Genomic DNA, 2,802 nt, shown 5'->3' with positions numbered 1-2,802 from the left:
GGAAAAGAAGCTGAATGGAGATCTTGGCTCAAACGCTCCCCAGAGTCTGCACTCCCCCATCACCACAGCAAGCAATGAGGCTTTGTGTGCTTACACAAATACCCGTTTTGTTGGGTGAGGATGACAGGTAACTCCCCAGATCAGACAGTTAGAGCTATGGAGGAGTATCCTGCTTTACGTCAGCAAGAGAACAGTCCACTTGAGTACACATAGGAATGAAAGCAGAGAAAAATGCATCCCCTTCAGCCAGAATTTCAGCATATAACCCCTCCAAAGGGGAGAAAGAAAAGGCTTTTAAAAACCCACATATATTTCCAACACAGTTCTGCCACGTGAAGCCTACCTATGACAGTGGTTCTGCCCTGGATCCAGCATAATTTGGGAAATAAATATTTTAATGCTATTTTAATGCATCAGAGAACTGGCAAACCACGGAGACAGGTAGAGCTGGAGCTGCTCCAGTTCCCCAGTACAATCAATCCAAGGGGCCTCCATGGGTTAGAAAGTCCAGCGACCAGCAGGTCCGTAATTTCCCTGTCCCTTACAGATCTATTCTCCTTTTGCCACAGGAAGAATGTTTCTGCACAACACACTGTGACACCCAACACATTCTGCTGCAGTTAAGCCAGACCTGCCCTATTTTTCAAGCTTGACCAGGATGGTACCACTGCACATGCCATAATGAACTTCCTTCCTGCTTCACCGGCTTGGAGGAGCAGCTGGAGCAGGTTAACTCTTCCTTTTGAGCTGTTAAAGAGTTTTCTTGATGCCTGTTTTCACTAGAATTCAAAGAAATTGAAGTTACGCATTACAAGTTTGTCAGATGACTCCCCAAACAGCCCTTTTTAAATTGAAGATAAGGCTTGAAATTCAAAAATCTAAGTGCAAACTTAACCTAGTGATGTAAAAATGCACCAACGCAAGTGACAAGCATTGAAGCGTCCCTGTGCCTCCATGGGCAGCCCTGGCTTCCCCTGGCTCAGCACACTGACATCCACACGCGCTACACCCAGATGATTCAGACCTGCCTCCCTTGTAATTTGGACGCAGCATCACCACAGCAGCTTCTCCGGACGCGAGCCAGGAACCCCGCGTAGCATCTTCCCCAACATGCCACCTCGTCAGAGGGGTGACATCTGCACTCCTTCCTACGGGCAGGGGAGAGATGACTCAACACATGAGTGGGGAGGAAGTTATTAAAAAGCAGTTGTTTATAAACTGCATTTTTCCCTTTCTGTTCTTTGGACAGCAGTATGTTTCTTCTAGCTGAAAAGCAGCAGTGATGCAGCATGAAGAGAGGGCTGGAAGGGATTTGCTTTGGCAGGAACACTCCCAGATTCACCCCTGCTCTCCATCAATCCACAGCCCAGGTGCATCCCACATACTGTGTCCCAAACCCTCGCTGCATCCCACAGCACTCCAGGAACCACCAAAAGCTCATACAGCAGCCCCCAAACCCAACAAATCATTGACAGGCCAGAAAAACTGCAAAACAGAATAAAATCCCAGGAGGGGTTTCCCAGCCATGTGGAGGTGGTGCTGAGGGACAGGGGTCAGTGGGGACCTGGCAGTGCTGGGGAACAGGGGGACTCCACAAGCTGGAAGGGCTCTTCCAGCCAAAATGACTCCAATCATAAAAATCTGACAAAACCGAGAGGATCTAGCTGCCAGTCCAGGATTACAGAACACCAACGATGTGCCATAAGCGTGTGAAATGGTGCCACATTCCTCCCTTGTGCCTCGACACAGCACCCAGTAACCTGGGCTGGAGCCATGGCTGTAAGCAAAGACAGGGAACATTGCTGTGGAACGAGCCAGACCTTCAGGCCAAGCTCTCAAAGCACGTTAACTTTGTCAGATATCAGCGCAGTTTAAACTGGCATCTCTCAATCAAGAGACACTGTTACTTCCACAGAGAAAACAAGATGTTTGTTGCTTTGATGCAACTCGTTATAGCCATAAATACACGTTGTCATCACTGACTGATGATGATTTTAAATACTTGGCAAGCTCACTCGGCTCTCCCCCTGCCAAACTCATGGCTTTGAGGAGCAGGAGACAATCACTAGATACACTCCTTGCCGGGAACCAAGCACCAAACAAACGTCGGCGCTTGGCTTCCATTGCTACTTTGGCTCCAGTCCCGTCAAACTCCAGCGAGTGTTGAACCAAGTAGAAAAAAAACGCTTTGTGGAGCTGCAGCCAAGTCAACTAACAGCATTACAAAGTGCTATGCAAAACAAAGCTCGCATCGAGGGATTTCAGCCCCAACACTGTGCCAAGCAGGCTGCTTCCAGCCGTCCTGCCTGTGGGCCGGGAGATGCTTTATGTATTCGGTGATATATGTCAGCCTGTAAATAATTAAAGAGCTGTTTGTGCATAATACAGTGGAAAAGTGTCGGCCCACGTTCAGCCTGCCTGCTGTGGTGTTGCAGGGACTGCGAGGAGGGCTTCAGAGAGCAACCAAGGAGCAGGGCTTTCCACAGGAGGGTCTTGCGGAAGCTGCTCAGGAACGCAGCTCTCCCAGAGCCAGCCAACACCCTGGAGCTTGGGCTGGAGCTGCCCAGGGAGCCCCTGTGAAGGAACCCCAGCCCCAGGGTCATGACCATGCATTGGGCTGAGACCTCTCACATGAGGAGGTTTGACCTCTGTGGTGCTGGTTCCCAGAGCCCCAGCCTGGTGGGGCTGGCAGGGACCTCTGGGGATCACCCAGCCCAACCCCTGCTGGAGCAGGTCCCCAGAGCAGGTGCCCAGGAGGGCGTCCAGGCGGGGTTGGGGTCTCTCCAGAGCAGGAGACTCCAG

The sequence above is a fragment of the Buceros rhinoceros genome, unplaced genomic scaffold (assembly GCF_000710305.1).
Source record: "Buceros rhinoceros silvestris isolate BGI_N320 unplaced genomic scaffold, ASM71030v1 scaffold25920, whole genome shotgun sequence".
Classification (NCBI taxonomy): Eukaryota; Metazoa; Chordata; class Aves; order Bucerotiformes; family Bucerotidae; genus Buceros; species Buceros rhinoceros.
This window is presented reverse-complemented; position numbering follows the sequence as displayed.